Raw genomic sequence first — 19,696 nt, 5'->3', positions numbered from 1 at the left:
ATGTGTTGCCTCTTTAAGGTGGACACTCTAAAGAGAAGGAGAGTCACAGAGAGAGAGAGAGAGAGAGAGATGAAGGGGGAAGAGAGGGAGAAGTGTGAGCCAATAAGAGACAGTGGGTGCAGACACACTCTGTTTGTGACACCTTGTGGAGGAGAGTGAGGGGGTGGCAGAGATGGAGAGAGAGGGGGGCACCACTGTATAGAGAGAGAGAGAGAGAGAGAGAGAGAGAGATCAAAGCCGAGAGAGAGACAGAGGAGGAGAGGAGGATGAGAGATAGCAGCTCTGCAGAGAGAGCGAGCGCCCTGCCTGCCTGCCTTTGCAGCGACTGTTTACTCCACTTTTCCTGAGAGCCGGTTATCTTCCCCCTGCGTGAGTCATGGAAGTGATTTAGGTGAGTGGAGCGGCTGCAGGAAGCCACAGATCTGTGTGTGTATCTGCGCTGCGTGCAGGTAAGCTCGCTCTGCATCTTAATCTGAGTGCATATTACATTGTTTAGCTGCTTCTGTCCTCCGAGAAGAGACGCAAACAACTTCTGCACACTTTGTTTAATTTCCTCCTCCTCTCCTTTTCCCTTTAATTGATTCCATATTTCTTCCTCTCAGCGTCAGGAGACTTTGTGCTCAATAGGCTGTATGTGCGACTGTGTAAAGTGTGAAAGGCGTGCTGCAGCTTCTCTCTGGCAGTCTGAGCAGCGTTTAGCGGCTCCGTATTGACAGGCGGGCTCAGTGGGACTCAGGGCTGGAAGAGGATGAGAGGGAGATGAGTCAAATCTCTGCTGGAGGGACCAGGAGGGTAACAGCATCAGCGATGATGATCCCAATCTGTAACGAGAGCGGAGATGGAAAATAGATAATCTTGCACAAATAAGCCCTGGCTGCTCGACAGATTATACACTGCTTTTATTGTGTTTGTGTTTGTGTGTGCATCGGGTGAAGCTGGATGTCTCCCTGGTCTTCCCATCACGTCCACTGACTGAGGTGTGCCGGGTTTTTTTTGGGTGTAGACAGCAGGTGATCTGGGATTTGTGACAGCTGAGCTCTATCACAGCTTGACTCAAGCTGGTAAACCGCAGCTCAGCTCGTGTCACAAATCCCCCCCCCCTCCTCGTCCCCTCAGCGATGTGGGAATAACCTGCCTTCATCTCTCGGCAGGATTAGAGTGATTTACCGCTGCTCCCCGTCAGCCCGGGTGTGTTTGTGTGGGGTTTGACCTATAATGGCACCTAATGGCATCATATGTTATTTCCAAGAGGACACTGTCAGACGGGACGCTGTTGGCGAGCCACATCCAGATGTACTATGACAGATGTTATTAATGTTAGCTCTCCTCGTGACCCCCATCAGAACTACTACTGGCGGAGGTGCTGGATGAGAATTAATGGAGCTCTTAAAATTAGAAATTACATTTATCGCGTGGTGGATTTACTGTCACTCTCTCTTCCGTAAAGGACAACTCCAGAGGAGAGTTTGATCTTGGCCCACAAACACACGGGCCTTCTCAGAATGAAAACATTCTGATCATCTCCTACTGATCAGTCTTCATCCCCTTTCTTGCAGCTTCCATTCCATCTCGTCTGCTTCTCTTCACCTGCCTCCACTCCGCTCTGAGGAAAGGTATGGATTTAATACGAGCAATCAATAATGGAGCACGGCTTTTACCTGGATTGACCTCACTCATGCGCTGTGTGGGAAGAGGAAGAGTCCCTGACATGTTTTTAGATTCAGCCTACTTCGCTGCTCTGTGCGAGCTGCCTGGCACTTTCCAGGAGCTTTTACCACCTTCCTTTAAATTCAAGGCACCATATTAAAGTTTCAGCATCGCAGCTGGGTGAAATAGCTCACTCTGGAGGATCAATAAACAGGGAAAAACAATGTCAGGGTGAAGCAGTACAGCCGGTAAACAAATTTAACAGCTTGTGCCAAGGCAGGTGGACTTACAAATCACAGTCGTTTTGTTAATGTCAAAAAGTATCGAGCAAATAAAGATTTCAGAGCGTGCAGGGACGGGAAGGGATTTTGAGCGTGCAGTCCTGGTTTGATGTGCATTCACACTAAAATCTGCTCTCATAGTTTTCTCCAGAGACCACGAAACTTTTGACGACTGTGATGAAAAGAAGCATATTACTCGCTAAAATCTGAGGGCACACGTTCCCCTCTGGGTACAAAAATCTGAATTGCAAAATTCTGGCCTTACATGCTCCAAAGATTTGTAACTTTCCATTCTAGAAATTCTTCTTTAATCTGAGGCAAGCACAGATCTGATAAACCAAGTCTGCACCAGTACTGATCGTACGAAAGGAGATGCGGGTATTCTTCATGATGTGACAGATTATTTTGTTTTTAGTTTATGTCATTACATACTTAACTATTTCTTCTAAAAGTTGCATTCATTCAGTCAAAGTGGGGCTCCATGTCTGCCCTCATGTTACCTGAAATAAGGACGTCTACAGAGTGAGATTCACCAATGTTTTTAAAGACTGCACTGGTATTAGATCTTTACTTGCTGCAGATACCCTGTGTTGAGGCATCAAAATGTGCAAAAGGAGAGAGAAAGAAATTGATCATTGCATCCCCAGAATAATTTGCAAGATAGATGCTTTGTGAGAGAAACTTAATATCGTCTGAATACGTTTAAACATCACCACTATAAGTCAAATTGTAGCATAATTCATATAACTGTAGCTGTATTAATCGGCTATTTTAACACCTTTCTTAGTGAGTTGACAGAAGAAATATTTTGATTAATTTGTCAATTGGACAGTCGTTTTCTTTTTTGTCTTATTGAAAATGTCGTTGGTAATTTTTTAAAACACAACGGCAGCAAGCCCCTATATCTTATTTTGTTACTTTCCCATTAGTTCCAGGATGCTCCCTGCCAAATTCCATTCCTGTAAGACTATTTATACAGATGCAGTACCTTCATATGTGCGAGGACATCATGTAACCAAAAGCATCTTTCAATAAAGGGGTTTTTGGGCCCCTGAGACCAAACAGCCCCGAGTTGGGAGTGGTCATTATCATGTCGTGATGGCCCAAGGTGTAGGCTAGCAGAAAATGATCGTGAAAAAAGGTAGCAAAAAACATCCTGAGGGCTTTGCCTGGCTCCGGGCCTGATAGAGATGATGTGAAAAAAGTCATTGCACCTATAATGCTGTAGTTAACTCAGCCACCACAGTTAACTCTTTATGGTCACATTGAGGCACCAAAAAACGTTTTTTGAGAGGGTTTGTTTCAATGAAGTATCAAGATCAAGAGAAGATTATGACTTTCCTCCCTTGTTGAAATCACTGATGATCAGAGGTGTGCTTTGTTGTACCTGTAACCTGCAGCAGGGATGTCACCGTGTACCAACACAACCTGAAGTACTCATCTTCATCACTGCAGCATGATGACAAGTTCAACCATCAACAGCAAAAACAAGATTTTCAGTCGATGTGACGTCATTCTGTAAATACTCCAAATGTTAACACTGACTGTAAGGTTTAGATAATAGCTGGTCAAACTCTGCATGCATGTTGACCTTAGTTGAATATTTATCTTCATATACACCGATCAGCCATAACATTATGACCACCTGCCTGATATAGTCCTGACCTGTGAAGGCATGGACTCCACTAGACCTGTGAAGGTGTGCAGAGGTATCTGGCACCAAGACGTGAGCAGCAGATCCTTTAAGTCCTGTAAGTTGCGAGCTGGGGCCTCCATGGATCGGACTTGTTTGTCCAGCGCATCCCACAGACGCTCGATTGGATGGAGATCTGGGGAATTTGGAGGCCAAGTCAACACCTTGAGCTTCCTCGAACCATTCCTGAGCCATGTCTGCAGTGTGGCAGGGCGCTTTATCCTGCGGAAGGAGGCCACTGCCATTAGGGAATACCGTTTTCATGAAGGGGTGCACTTGGTCTGCAACAATGTTCAGGTAGGTGGTCAAAGTAATATCCACATGAAAGGCAGGACCCAAGGTTTCCCAGCAGAACATTCCCAAAAGAATCAAATTGCTTCCATCGGCTTGGCTTCTTCCCGTGACTCAGGATCTGACCTTTGACCTTTGTTGTGCACTGCCTTGCACCCCCAGCGTTCACCTCCACAACTAGCTCCATACGGCTAAATGTTCAGTAAAACGCTCTTATGCTCTTTATTCTGTTATTTTTGCGAGGAGCTTTGATCGCGCATTCACTTGATTAAATTTGTTTTTGTTGAACCTCCTGACAAATCATGTTCCTGCAGTTATAAGATTCAATTCTGACTCATTTCATATCAGCACATTTCCCTTCCAATTGGCTAAATGTGTTATGTACCTCTGAGATGATGTTCCTCACCATCAACAGAACATAAAAAAGTATAAACCAACACTCAAAGGTCAATTTCTATTTAAAAACGTCCAAAAACAGCCTCGGATCTGCGAGTATCCTCCGAGTTGGAACAAAGAAGAGTGTTGTCTTATTTTTTTGGCCTTGGCTCATCCGTGCCTTCTACAAAATCGAGTGTGAAAAATATGGGAGGTGGGTGGACTGCCTACTTTTAAACAAGCAAGCAAAGTCTACACGGCCATCTGCTCGAAGCTGAATGTTTTTTAATCAGGGCTGCAGAGTCTCTCTCTCACTCCCGTAATGTAGCATCTTGTTCTGGGAGCCAACAGAACACACAGTAGAACATGTGAGGGGCAGCTAACCCAAGTTTAAATCCAAGCGCGGCTTCGGGGCCGGGAACAGATGCTGCGTTTGAGAAAGGAGGTTGCTGGGTGTTGAAACATCCAGTTATTTTCTCTTTTATTTTTGGAAGTTTGGAAGAAATTTAGATGCACATTACAGCTTGAACTATGTTAGATATACAAGCTTTATTTAGTGTTACACTTGTGTACTTGTAAAAATGACATTATCCGGTATGTTTTTGGGTATTTTTCAGTACTTATTGTACGGTACTGCTGTACAGTGTTTTATTTTCAGGTACAACTGCAGTGCAATATGTAAAATGCAGAGTGGAAAAGACCAGTGTGTAATAAAGAATAATGATTTCAATAAGAGAAAATAACAGAGAAATATAAATATGTAAAATTTAAAGACAATATTTAAAGTTATAATCTTGAAGATCTCAGTTTCGTTCTCTTTGGCGGCACCTGTGGCAATAAACGGTAATTACAGGAGCACACTTCCCAGATATCCAGACAGTGTCTCATGTGTGACGTCCACGGTTGTCTCCAGTTGTAACTCTTGACTTTCCTCGCTGACGGTCGCTTTCCGGACCGGAAAAGTAGCTCCGCCTACCCTCTCTGGCAGACCAACCACTGCTGGCTGATGGAAAACGCGTCACTAACTGGGCGTCGCTTGTGACCCCCAGTCTGTGATACTGCAAATGCAAAGGCTTTCACCAGTGGGCAATAGGCTCAATCACCATTGTGTTCCCTCATTCGGCGATAGAGACTTAACAGACATTTATTTAAATGAAAAAAAAAATCACTTAAAAAAGAAAACCTGGAATAACAGTATTAAGATTTATATTTTATTGCATATTTGCTTTGTGTTTGTGTTCAAAGTACATTTTTTCAATATATTAAATGTCATATTTTCAAGGCTCATTTTACTACTTAACTTTGAGTTTTGTATTTGGAGTACAAATATATAAATGTGCATGTTTCTAGCTTGTATGAAGAAGCTCAAATTTGCAATAAGCCAAACAACACTGTATTGGAGATAGCTGATAATGAGCCTGTGTGTTTCTTCCAGTCTAAACACAGATGTTGTGTTTTGTAAAGAAGCACTTAAACCGGAGGACGCTCTGTTTGTGAGAGTGTGACGCTGCAGTCTGACTGAACAAGCCTCAGATGGTCAGACAGTTCATTAGACAGTGTGTGGGAGAAAATGCAGTACATTTTTCTTGAGTTATAAAACAAAATGCGTCACCGTGTATTGTTTTCTTCCTCTCTAAGTGTCTTTTTTTTCTCCTTCAGGTTGTCTCATTTCATGATTAAGGATCCATGCCAGTCCTCAGAGCCAGCAGACGAAACAACAAACACGACCTGAACACAGCAGCAGGAAGGTAAGAGTTCAAGACTGTCAGAGCGTGCAGTTTGTTTGGGGCTTTATTTATTATTAATGATTCGATTGTGAAGCGTTTTCTCACGTTGTTGTCGAATAAGTTGTGATCACACATTTTAATTGTTGCCACAAATGTGACTCCTGTCAGCAGAACAACAGTAGCGCCACTTAACAGTCTGTGTCATCCTTTCATCCAAATGTGAGTTCTCAGATTTAATTGTAAAAATCCATGAACACCCTTTGTGTTGAGATGGTGATTTATGCATCAGAGAAACTGGGAAGGAAAAAGCTGCACAGATTCATTAATTCATCAGCTGAATTGAAATTCCCTTTTATAACCTTAATGCTACTGACTTGGATACCTGCAGCCCTCAGAGGTGATTTATTCCAGTTTTTCATGACTTGTAAATTGTTCTTTCTTAATAATTTCATAGCAGTGTTTTTGGTTTATTTTTTAATTAGTGCTTGTAAAGAATACAAATGTATTTAGATCCTATTTATCTATCTATCTATGTATGTATCTATCTATCTATGTATGTATCTATCTATCTAGATTTAGATCTGATATGATACGTTACAATATGATACAATACGGGACAGTATGTACCTTACGTTACCGTATGATACCGTATTACCGTACGGTACGGTAAGATACAGTATAGTACGATACGATACCTTACGGTAGGATACAGTACGGTAAGATACAGTATGATACGATACCATACGGTAGGATACAGTATGGTACAATACGAAACCGTATGGTAGGATACTTTAAGATAAGATACGATACAGTATGTTACGGTACAATATTGTACAGTAGGATACAGTACGTTATGATACCCTACAGTAGGATACAGTACGTTAAGATACGATATTGTACGGTAGGATACAGTACGATACGGTACCGTACTGTAGGATAGAGTATGGCACGATACGATACCGTACGGTTGGATACAATACGATACCGTAGGGTAGGATACAGTACGTTACGATACGATATTGTACGGTAGGATACAATACGATACCGTATGGTAGGATACATTACGATACCGTACGGTATGGTTAGGTTAGGATAACCACTTTAATACACTACCTGGTATAAAAGTTACAGTAAGGACAGCTTAGCGTTCATCCTAAGAGAGAGCACAAGTTACTGTAGGAGGACTAACTTAGTAACTGTTTATCTGTAAAGGCTTTTTTCCTAAACCAGGTCACCATAAGATATGTGATAGGGTCTGCAGTTCTAATAGATCACATTTAATAGAACATTTTGATGGCAGTAGTTTGTTCCTTGGGTGTGTTGATCCCTGTGTGTAAAATATGCTGGTAGCTTGAGGGTTAGAAAACTCAGATCTATATCTCATCTCTCTTTCCAAAGGAGGTTTAAACGAAGAACTGTGTGTCGGCTGAGCAGAAGTCAAAGACAACTCAGCGTTTCTTGGAAAAACCGCTTATTTTGTGAGCTTGCGATCATTAATAATTCAGGAGAGCTCGTATTTTTCACTACATGACAGAACTTTAACAATCTAAAAGTTTCCCATGGTTCGGCACAGTGATCTGCTGCGGAGAGACCTCACCGTACGCCTGCATTAAACATTCATGTAAACAGCTGCTCGGGGCTCAGGGCAGCATGTGTTCACGCTCCAAACTGTGTTTCTGAGCAGGAAAAAATCACAGGCTCCTTTTTGATGAACATCGCTGCTATTTTCCCTGAGATAAGAAGGAGAAGTTTTAACGTCAGTCAGCCTGAATTGACCCTGAAATGATGCTGCAGTGCCTACGTGTGATTGTGAATAAAAATTTTGTTGGCAGGCTTCTGCTGAGATGCCCTTAAGTGAGATCGCTCCAGGGTCTGATCTTGACCTCTGACCTCCCCTGAGGCCAGGAAAGAGAAAGAAACTGCCCGGCTTACTTGACTGAGTTAAACCTTTTCTCTCCTAATGGAGCAGAGGTCATCCACATCTCCTCTCCATCGCCCCCGGTCCTGATCCGACCTCTCCAGCTCCTTCCAAGTTATTCCTTTTCCTCCGTACTTATTGACGTCCTGCAGCTGTTTATGCATTAATTTTGAGAAACTAAAAACACAACAAGGAACTCGTCCTGGAATAAATATCGGAAGTCTGTCAGCTGCTGAAATATATGGACTCAACCATATTTCTGAGGTTTTAGTGATGAAAGGGCTGCAGATTCTTCTACTGAAAGCAGCTGTGAGGAACTTGTGTTTGTAGATCATTCCTTAAAATAATCTCTGCTTCCTTTTTAGTGTCTAACGTACGACTCTTGTCTGGAACAAGGTAAACGGCCAGCATGCTTTAATATCGCTTCGTCTAAATCTGACCCATAGGCAGCAGGCATTTAGAACACCCATAAAGAAGTCTCCTCCCTGATAGTCTTGTTTGCTTTTGTAGGCCATAAAGAAACATCAGTATTAAATTGAGACTGTTTTAAAAGCAGTTAAAAACTCCTGACAGAAGGTCTAACTTTTTTTATGCCTGTAAAACTGCAGAACGGTCTGGCTGAGCTCATTATAATTCAGCACTAAGGGAAAAATAATACTCTGGGTTTTTGGTATTTCTTTAAACTAGGGCTGTGATGGTTTTGCCGTGGTGAAACACTAACAACCCCTTGCGGTTTTAAACTTTATTACCATCTATAAAGCAGCAAAGTACTTCCCGTCCCTCCTGTCACTCGCTGCTGTTAATTTCTTTATCCTTCAACTGACGGTCGGAGACTCTGAGCTGCCGTGCTCGCGTGTCGTGGTTCCACACGCGTGTATTAGTGCTGATCACTTACCTGCTTACTTTTGCCGCTACGCATCCCGGCCCTGTTTACCATCGTTTAGGCATGATACACAAAGTGACCACAGTGCTTAAGACTAAAAGGGTAACCTTTATTAAAACAAGATAAATATTTACCATCAGTAAAGAAAGAGGTGAATTTCTCGGACATAGAATCAGTTTTACTTTTCTTTCACTCTCTTGGCGTCAAGTGTCGCCAGAGCGATGTCAGGGTGTGTAGTCATTGGACCCAAAAGCAGAGACAGAAGGAGACAGTTCAAAGTTATTTATTTAACTTGAAGTTCAGGTTGAAGATGAGAAGTAGATCTGGAGTTCTGTTGGAGCAGTGGCGGCAGCAGCAGAAGCAGAGAGCACGGTGAAATGAGGCAGGCTGACAGAGATCCTGGGCGGCTCAGCCACAGATCAAGAAATAAGTTTGGCCGCAGCACAGAACCACTGATGCAAACTGAACAATCTGGCGAAGACTGGTGTGCAGAGCTGGGGTACATAAACTGCAGGAGCTGGTGAGTGAATGGATCCCAAGTGTGCGGGTGGATTGGCAGCAGGAGGGTAATTGATTGCCACACCCAAACACACACACACAGACAGAGAGAAAACACACAAGGGAACAACAACACACACAAGGAGGAGGGGAAAACAACAGAAACACAAGGAATGAGGGAGAGGCACAGCCCAGACCATGAGAAGCGACCTGTAAATGTGACGTGTGGCGAGCTATAGGTCTGTAATAAAAAAATAAACAAGCGGTGATGACGGTCACTGGGTTGGCGTCACACAACCGCGGTATTGCAGTCATGCGATTACCGTCACAGCCCTACTTTAAACCAGTAACAGTTGTCTTTAGATGCACTGAGCCTGCAGGAAGCAGCAATGTTGCCCCTGCAAAACAGTGCTGGAAGAGAGCTTGTCTTGGTGGAACATTGACCACATGGTGCAAAGAGTCCAGGCAATAAAACGGCTAAACATCTGCAAATAAAACATATGACATTAGGATAGAAGACCTAAGGCCTGCCTTAAATCTTTTCTAAAACTTGCTGTTGACAAAGTGTGGGCTGCTAGCTTGGAAGTTGTTGCTGTCTCTCAGAGAGACTGTAAACATGGGGAGGAGAGAGTGGGGGATGACATGCACCAAATGATCACAGACCGGGAGTCGAGCCTGCGATCAGTGCGTCGAGGACTGTAGCCTCTGTACATGGGGCGCCTGCTCTACCAACTGAGCCAAACCAGCGCACCCCCACCGGGATTTTGAAAACACGCAGCTAGAAAGGAAGGAGAACTTAGTCTGAGATAAGCAGCCAGCATAAGCTTACAGGCACAGCTGCTTCCCTTTAAGCCAGACTGAAACTATACATCAAAACTTTTCTTCTGCAATTAACTAATTGATTGCTCGACTCATCATTAAAATCAGCATCAAACTCTAACGTGTCTTTGTTTAGAGGGCCCTGATTTCAAACTTTGTCTGGAGTTCAAACAAACTTTTCAGAGTGCAAGTGGAGAGGCAAAGAAGCGCAGCTTCAACAATACGTCTGTTGTCTCGGGTAGATTAGCCTTTTTATTTTCTCCTGTGTTTCACAGTCGTTTGATCTGCCTCGCTCTAACGTTTGACAACTTGGAAGAGGAAAGCCTGCAGCAGTCCCACAAGGCTTAATTATCCCTCAGCCTGATAACAACCTGGTACGAGGGGAGGCCTCGGAGAGAACAGGAACTTAGAGAAGATAGAGACGCTGGGATTAATGTAGATTGTCTGATATTACCTGGACTCTGATCAAAAGAGAGTGTTGGCAGGCGGAGCTCCTAATCCCCCTGATTTCTCCCGTTGATGCCAAAAACTGCTGGTGCTGTGTAGAGCAAGACATCAGTGCTTGTTCCCGATGGGTGCGCTCGCTCTACTGTAAATACAAATCTGACGGCTTTCATCAAACAGCACAGGTCAGGGTCCCGGCCTCACAGGTCTGAGGCAGCTACAATTAAATATTCTGTATATATAATAGCTTTCAAACTGAGTCCATCCTTATTTAAATGCAAAATTTAAGTCATATTCTCCGGGATGTTTTTGCTCAGAGAGAGACCACCATTCTGGACACATTTCTCTTCTTTCATCATCCTCTTTTTTCTCCTCTGAAGTGCTTCTCCGCACTTCATGGCATCTCTGTTCAGATTTTTTGCTCAAGGACATTTTAACAACTCGTGTAGAGAAAGTGCACAAAAGACGAAACTTTGAGTGAAATTTTAAATGTTTGTAGACCTCAAAATTCAAATCACAAGCTTTAGTTATAATTGAAATGACTTTTTGTTAGAAATTCCAAAGTCATGATATCTAGTCTTTGATTCAGTAAAAACAATCCTGGTGTACTTACAGTAATAATCTGGAAGTTTTCATGTAAATAAATGTCTGTTAAGTCACTATCTATCGCCGAATGAGGTAACACAACGGTGATTGAGCCTACGGCACACTGATGAAAGCCTTTGCATTTGCAGTATGCAAGCGGCGCCCATGACGCGTTTTCCATCACCCAGCAGTGGTTGGTCTGCCAGAGAGGGTAGGTGGAGCTAAGCGGCTGCTTTTCCTGTCTCTGCAAGTGTTGCGAGTAAACAGTAATCTACTATGGCTGAACAAACAAAGAACAGATGGATGACTACAGATACAACTTCAACAAGAAGTGAAAATCCAAAGAAAAAGAAACAAACTCGACGCTCAGATGAAGCAAACAGTCTGAAAAGGAAAATCAAGAGTTACAACCGGAGCCAACCGTGGACGCCACACATGCGACACTGATTATATCTTTAAACACACAGGGTGTCTTCTGCAGACAGCATGAAGTCTGATCTGGACTGTGTGCATTTATCTATTTCCATAAGTAATATTGTGATGATTTTAGACAGTTTTCTATTTCATTTTATGTCAGAAGAAATGATGACAAGCAAAGAGATATTTGCGTGTTTGCGTGTGTTTAAATCTGCAGAGAGCTGAGCTATATGCAGAGAGGAACAGACAATGTTTCCCTCGGACACCTAAACCTTATTAAAGTTAGACAGAATCACTCTGCTGCAGCCTCTCACTCTAACAGTCCAGTGGGGCCACTCACTCACCTTTTAAACACCTGTGAGAAATCATTTCTGTAAAACGAGGATCTCACTGTGTGTTTGTGTCCTGTTTGGAAGAAAGAGCACAAACTCTGCTCTGTATGAGGTCTTATCGAGTGCTTCTTTTTGCAGAGCCGTCTGCTGCTGGCACAGACAGGAATAGTCACGTCAATAAAACTTGATCGAAAGTGTGGATTGCAACCCATTTTCTTATGGCTCAAACATATAGGTGTGAGTGTGCTCTCGGCTTCCTGCAAAGCAACATGCATCCTGGTTTTTCAAAGCCTAAACAACCGCCACATTGGACTGTTCAAACCCAGCGAGGAGCGGTATAAACTGGTTTTATGCAGTTATATAAATCAGGAGGAAACATCTCCTCTACACGCTCTGGATGTAAAAACAGGAGCGTTATCCTCTAACAGAGATGTCAGAACGCTAAGCTGCTTAAGAGGCAGAAAAAGCCGCTGATTTCGTTTGCACTTGACGGCTCTGATCTGGTCCCAAAAAGAAATCTACTTATGACTTCAGTTATTCAATCATCAATATTCAGTTATCATGGCGTCACAATGCCCACACTTTGTAATAAGGGTACACACACGAGCAGGAATCTATTTAAATGTATTCATGAATGATGTGTAACAATTAGCTGTTTCTCATGCGTGTCTTAAAGCAATGACAATATGTTAATTAATGCCACCACACAAAGAAGTCGTGTAGAAGTAATGCTCAGCTGTGACTGGTCAGTTCGCACCATCCCTCTTTATTAATTTATGAGAGATGATTACGACTGCAGTGTCTTACTTGATGCATTAATTAACATATTGTTCTTGCATAAAGATGAGTTTCTGTTCAGTCTTGTATATTCCTGATGAATGAGTTAATGCTCTTTCATGTATGCATGATAATTCATAAACCCTCACCACACTATAAAATCTGGCAAGTTGGTATAGACTGATCAAAATTAATGATTTGTTTTTGGCACATAGTTTATTATTAAAAACATAATTTGGATGGATTTTTTCACATGGAGTTAAGTAGCAATATTATGCTGTAAAAAAAGAAACTTGCGTATTAATATGTTACTACATCTAAAGTAAGAAATATCAAGAGTTAAAGTTCTCATCATGCAGACAGAACCTTAACTGTTGGTTGGTAAACGGTGTTATAATATTGGATTATTATTAAAGTTGCATCACTTTGTAAGCAGCATTTTAAAGTTGCAGCTTGTTAATGAGAAGCTAAATTTACTGCTTAGTATCCATGTGGGTTATTTATGGAAGCCCTAAGCAGACATGCATAAATACATTTATATGCAATACATATTAGTGAGTAATTTCCGGTTGTTTTCTTGACTCATTTATCTCGTTATCTCAAGATAACATCGCTGCAGGGCGCTGAATTAGCTCAATGGGTAGAGCAGACCCCCCCCATATACAGAGCCACAGTCCTGGAAGCAACGGCCGCAGGTTCGACTCCCTTCTTCTTTTCTGTCTATCTCCAGCTGTCCTATCAATAAAAAAAGGCAAAAATGGCCAAAAAAATAGATCTAATACAAAAACAAAATAACAACGCTGCACCACCGTAACGTCAGAAGATCATAACTCGTATCTCCGGAGCTGCGAAAGCACAAACCAAACATAGAAACAGGCTGAACTTACCTCATTAGTGTGGGCGATGGCAGCATGGCGTGTCCTGTCTGTAACATCACAGTGACCAGCCTGTTGGTCTGTTTTCTGGATCGACAGAAAATAATCCCGTTATCTTTGTTATCTCGAGATAGCAAGATAAATGAGTCGAAATCACGAGAAAACAACCAGGAATTACTAGTTATAATGGGAAAGCAGAGTCAGTAAAATGTATGGATGCGTGTCCGCTTAGGGCTTCCGTAGTTAAAGTCTTAACCTGATATAATTAGTGATTATAGCTTTTAAATAAAGAATTAACTGGAGTAAAGGTATTTGTACATAAAGTAGAAGAATAAAGTAGCAGAAAAAGATACAGTACTTAAAGTTCTTGTGTCACTGCTACTGTTAATAGTACAGTTCTGTTACTCATCTAAAAGTACATATATTATAAAAATAATAATATTAATAATAGTAATCATCATCAAATTGCAGTTATTGTTAAATTAATCTGATTCAAGAAAAGCTGCCGGAAAAGAAAACCTCAAAAATCAATGAAACAGCAACTTTGTACCATCACAAATTGATAGTAGATCATAAGCGGTGATATTAAGGCACATTATAATGAGCTATAACCAAATTAGCCCCGTAACAGCTCACTAATCACTGAGTGTGTCATCAGTTTGCAGGCAGAAGGACAATCAGATGGGAGCTTATCAATCCTGCGTTTGTATCAGCGACCTGGTGATCCGTGAAGAGCAGCCGAGTCAAACTCCCGACACATGCTCCGTGCTGCTCGCTTACCGCGCTGACTCAGATCAGGGATTATTCCTCTAATTAGCAGGGATCCGCTCCTCTTCTTTGACACAAACCGAAGCCCGACAGTGATTGGATCAGATAAGCGTTTGACATTCAGAGCTCGCTTTTACCTTGTTTTGGAAATCCCAGAGCGGATTTCATCACAGATGCCTGCCTGCTGCTGCTGCTGCTGCTGAGCTCTGAATTCAATTTTCAATCTTTTCCAATTTCCACCCTGCAGAAGAACTGTGCTGGAGCTGCTTTAGATCTGGTGAAGTGTTATGACTCTTTTGTTTTCCATTTGAATACTGACCATGACTGTATAAAGATGGATAACCTCTCTGCACCTCCTCTAAAAGTGAAGCCAAAATACCCCCGGATCCAGAGTCAGTGCAGTGGAGATCAGCTGGTGGAGTCGCAGTGTTGACGTCCCGCTCCTTCCTCTACCTGAAGCACACATTTACCTTGTGGACTTGACATGTTGGAGCCCTCAGGTGGGCTCAGTCTGCAGCAGAACAGGTTGTCAAGCAACCTGTAAGCAGGCAAGAATGGACAATGTGTTCTCACCCCAGTGCCTCAAATACTGACGCTTCATCTGTTACGTGTCATACAGAAGCACAGGTTAGCATCAGTTATCATCCTGTCTAACAGTCGGTTCAAACGGTCTGTTTGGTTAGCTTTAAATGGGAAATGGACTGTAGTTATATAGCGCTTTTCAAGTCTTTGTGACCCTACATATCACATTCACCCATTCATACACACATTCATATGGCAGAGGCTGCTACGTTAAGTGCCCAATTGTCAACCAGTCACATTCATACCCGTTGGCTATGCCACCGGGAGCAATTTGGGGTTCAGTGTCTTGCCCAAGGACACTTCGACATGTAGTCTGAGGGAGCTGGGGATCGAGCCTCCGACCTTCCGATTGAAAGACGACCGACTCTACCTCTGAGCCACAGCCGCCCTTAAGAGGCTAATATGCTGAAGGGTACCTTGTGCATCTTTATGTGATACAGAATGACGTGACAAAGTGTCTGTATGTGATGCCTTGGGAATGAGAACAGACTGGAATGGAGTTGGACTTTATCAATTAATATAACTTTGACCAAAAAGGCAGTACAATCAGAATCAAGGTGTATTGCCAGGTAGGTTTACACATTCCTTGACTTGGTGATTGTCTTGGTGTTACAGGTACATTGTGGTAAACTTCAAATACATTATTAAACAGCATAATATAAAATATGTACAATGTATTTATTGTGTATACTACTATCCATATCTATTCAGACTTTTTGGCACTCACTCACGTTGTTCCCTCCTGTCTTGATCGTTGCTTGTTTTTGTATTAGCTCTCAGATGTACGTCTCCTTGGATAAAAGCATCTGCTAAATTAAATTGTAATATTGTATATATACAATGAGAATATGAACACTTCTGAAACCAAAATCTTTCATTTGTATGCAGATACTTGTTTATTGGGGTTACCTGACTTCCTCTGTTAGTTCTGTCATAAATACTTCTGACATCAGAGGAACATAAACGTTTTGTGGCCTTTGCAGAAACCGCTGATTGAAGTTATACGTATACACTCGAGCCAGTAGTTTGATTAACAGTTGTCCGTCATGTTCAACCTTTTTAGGTATCACAGAAATGCTTCAGGGCCACTTCTTAGTGATAAATATGTCCATACAGTTCTGTTAGTGTTGCACCTGAATGCACCTTTAGTTTTGCTGTCTCTTGCGTTCAGCTTTCATGAAGACTGCAGCTTTTAAATGCCGTGTCTTTCTGAGGACAGTCTGTGATTGCTTATATATGTATATTTGTCAAAGTGCACGCAGCATCAGCCATGTTTACCTCCCCAGCATCTGATGTTTTATTCCAAAGAGCTGAGCGAGGATGAAAGGTCAAGGATTATATTGATTGAACTCTGCAGTTTAAAGCAGATTTAGGAGACATTTTTCCTCACTAGCTTCAACAGACTCTATAATATCAAACCATCTGTGAGTCGAGACCAGCTGCATTATTCCAGACTTTCTTTAATGCAGCATTTTTACTTTGGTTTTACATTTTGCCCTGTGCAGCTTCAAGGTGGTGCAGCCTTTGCAAGTGGACTAAAATATGCTGAGATTTCCTACCAATTTAAACTCAAGGAAAATATGGTTTGGTTTAAAATAGGCCTATTAGAGCAGCACACGGTGTTCTGCTTTCAACTTTAACAGGCATGCTTATTATGAAGGATATTAAAGGTAAATCGACAGGTAGTGCAGGTTTGGTAATTGCTCAGTGATTTTCTCTGTGATTTGTTCTGCATCTCTCTGAGCTGTTCTGTGTAAGACGATGCGGAGCATAAGCAGCGTCTGTGTTTAAAGCGTCCCAGCAGGCAGCTACATGCAGCACACAGCTCCTCCACTCTTAATAAGCAGATCCTGTCTCCTCTGGAGGCGGCGGGCTTGTCAGGCGTCCCTACATTCTGAAGAGCCGGTTCCATAGTTTCCTGACAGCAGCTTTTGATCATCGTGGATGGCTGCAACATGCCACACAAAGCATCGCGGCGTTATTTTCTACCGGCACACCTCGTTCCTGGAACAACTTGTGCAGGAAATGAAATCCCCGTAGATCCATTCAAGTCGAAGACGGGGATTGTGCTTTAAAAAATTATGTTCTCGTGCAGTTCTGCTGATGAGGATCCAGCTGTCTTTTGGCTGAGGTCTCCTGGAAAACAGAACCAAAAAAGTGTTTGAACGCCACCTTCTAAATCCGTGGTTCTCAACAGGTAGGTGAAGATAATGAGATCTTACGTGAATATAGTTAATATAATAGAAATCATAATGAATAGATCAAGATGGGTTTTAAACCTGGAACTGCTGCATGAAACATGCGATGATTTTCTACTACACTTGAACTGCTATTATCTAGTCACAACTGCCTTGAAGTAACATAGCTAAAGAGAGTAAAAACCTGCATATAATAAGTCAATGTGTGTGTTTTGTAGTGATACCTTACAGATTAGATTTATTTGGTATCCTTGTTTTGTGCTGCACATGTAAACATCCTGTTATGTCTCTCATGTTATGAGCTCTTTAATAGAAAACAGGAAACAATGGCGCCTAATAACCTCATCACAGTCTCCTTACATTCTTTATTTGTACAGATGAAAGCAGCAAGGCAGACAATAAGAAACCTTAATACTGATAAATTGTGTGGGTGTATTTGTGTGCTTCACTTCAACATCATATCCTAGATGAGGTCAAAACCATAACAATAATGTGCCCTCTGGTCATTTTGAAGGCTAAGTTTGTGTCCAGGATCATTCTTTTATCAGGTTTTACAATAACTTTGCTACACACACCATTATTTATAACAGGGTTATTTATTAAAGTCGAGGTGAAATGAAAAATGTCATTTTAATCCTTTTAGATCACATCCCCGGTAACATTGTGCATCTATTTGACAATATAGGCCAAAAAAAATACAGAAAATCCATTTCTTCCAATCGATCATTTTTTCTTCCTGTAAAACAAGAATATCCCGCGTGCTTACGTAAGTTAGCACCAACCAATTTCAACCAATCAATCTGCAACATTTAGCCGCAGAGCACCAAGAACGCTCGGTCAGTTAGCTAGCTGCTGCGCTGTGGAGAACGTCTGTCTACTCCCACTTCTCAGCGATCAAATCAAATCCCTCTGATGATATGTCCCGCCTGCACGTCCTGTTTCACTTGGAAATACGTCACGATACGGAAGCTAGATACTCTCGAAATTTCACCTTGACTTTAAATGCTTTTTGTCACTTTAAACAGGGGAAACCGACACTAGCTAAAGCTAGCACTAGCTGCTAGGCATGTGAGCGTGTTGCCTTCGTTTTAGCAGTAGTGAGCTGACCTGACCTGAAGATGTCTAACAAGCCGTATTGTGTTGTGTGTTAGCTGCACATTTAACATTGTGTCTTGATAATTCATTTAGTGTTTTAGCTGTAATCCTGTTTTAGACATACAGTCAGCAGGTCAGATTTTAGGGTACACTATTCATTAGGATACACTCCTTTAAGTTCTTATTTTCATATGGCCTTCATTGTAATGTTGCACTATCCACGTTGCTGCTGTGACGCTGTAAACTTCCCCGTTGTGGGACGAGTAAATAATTATCTTAGCAAAGCACTACAGACGCAGGATATTCATTTAAGGCTTTTCTTGAACCACACTGACATCATTCAATGTGTGTAAGAATAAAGTACACAAATTGAATCAAAATGTCTAACTCCACGGGGGTTACAAGCAGATTTGCTATTAGCTCTGAACACATTGTCCCCGAGGGATGTGTATGACGCACCGCGCTGTAGCTGCTACTCTGTTCAAGGTGGCTGCTTGCTGATTGTCTGAGCGTTGTGCTGCTGCCAGTGTCGGCTGTATTTGGTTCTAGTTTTGACTCTTATAATCCTCCAGTATATGATGGATTTTTTCAGAAAATTAACTCATGCACATTAGACTGTTTTTCCACGACATAATCTTTGACACGCTCAGACCTTTAATTGGTAGGTGGCTAGTTACTGTAGCATTGACTGCTGTACTGGTGGATTTGATATTTTCAATATCTGAGGGAAAAAAATGGTTCACTGCACAGAAATTCAAAAATAAATCAGGTTCACTGGGTTGAAAATTTAAATGCAAATTATTTTTTTTGTTTGTCTGCCTCTGTTATGCGGTTTTGGAAGTTGGTTCATGGAGATAAAGAGTTGGTGCTTTTGATTCTCTAGTATACGGCTGAAAACCATTGAGCAACGATGAAATGAAAAGAGTTCCAGTCATAAATAAACATTGAAAAAACCTACCAGAAAACATGTTGCAAATATGGCATTTATTTTTGTTTCATTTGAAGACCGTTACAGTCTCCTCAATGTGTCGTTGTTAATACGCTAAATCTGTTTCCCATGTCGTGTTGTTGTCAAGTTTGTCAAGAACTTAGCAAATCATAAATCTTTATGGGGCGGCTGTGGCTCAGTGGTAGAGTCGGTCGTCTTTCAATCGGAAGGTCGGAGGTTCGTTCCCCAGCTCCCTCAGGCTACATGTCGAAGTGTCCTTGGGCAAGACACTGAACCCCAAATTGCTCCCAGTGGCATAGCCATCCGGTATGAATGTGATAACTGATTGACAGTAGGGCACTTTACGTAGCAGCCTCTGCCATCAGTGTGTGAATGGGTGAATGTGACATTGTAGTGTAAAAGCAGCTTTGAGTGGTCGCAAAGACTAGAAAAGTGCTATTTAAGTACAGTCCATAAATATTTGGATTAAAACAGGTGCATGGAAAGGCATCCTATCACTAGGGTTAGTAAATTCAATATTAGACGTCAGGTTTTGTTCTCCT

At 42.0% G+C, this 19,696-nt stretch overlaps 1 protein-coding gene across 3 annotated transcripts in view; it reads left to right on the top strand.

Annotated features, from left to right (window-relative positions):
* The first annotated feature begins 207 nt into the window (after nucleotides 1-207).
* Nucleotides 208-19,696, top strand: part of LOC138613106 (alpha-1,3-mannosyl-glycoprotein 4-beta-N-acetylglucosaminyltransferase C-like) — a 48,414-nt gene continuing 28,925 nt past the window's right edge. For 2 of the 3 annotated variants that reach the window (XM_069686694.1, XM_069686692.1), the window contains exons 1-2: nucleotides 208-449; nucleotides 5,947-6,035. The gene's annotated coding sequence lies outside the window, so the exon portion shown is untranslated. The remainder of the gene's footprint in view (nucleotides 450-5,946; nucleotides 6,036-19,696) is intronic. The other variant, XM_069686693.1, reaches the window with a different exon arrangement.

Source organism: Semicossyphus pulcher, unplaced genomic scaffold (assembly GCF_022749685.1).
Source record: "Semicossyphus pulcher isolate SPU_LCO1_2020_fin unplaced genomic scaffold, fSemPul1.0.p SCAF_8, whole genome shotgun sequence".
Classification (NCBI taxonomy): domain Eukaryota; kingdom Metazoa; phylum Chordata; class Actinopteri; order Labriformes; family Labridae; genus Semicossyphus; species Semicossyphus pulcher.
This window is presented reverse-complemented; position numbering and strand designations above follow the sequence as displayed.